The following is a 265-nucleotide window of genomic DNA, read 5'->3' on the forward strand; positions in this document are numbered from 1 at the left end:
GTACATCTTATCACCCGTTGACATATTGTCAGTCAGAGAGGACTACTCAGAACTTAAAGGATATGTTCAGAGATTGTGCGGGATAGAATTTTGGAAAGCATCTACTCATACCAGAGTTTGCCTACATCGACAGCTATCTTTTGAGTATTAAAAAAATTATTATATGAGGGTTATTTATGGTAGACCTTATAGTATACCACTTTGTTGGACCAAAGTGGGGGAGCAATATGAGTTAGAACTATTAATAGTTCAAGAGACAGTAGAG

Source organism: Brassica oleracea, chromosome C1, assembly GCF_000695525.1.
Source record: "Brassica oleracea var. oleracea cultivar TO1000 chromosome C1, BOL, whole genome shotgun sequence".
In the NCBI taxonomy this organism is placed as follows: Eukaryota; Viridiplantae; Streptophyta; class Magnoliopsida; order Brassicales; family Brassicaceae; genus Brassica; species Brassica oleracea.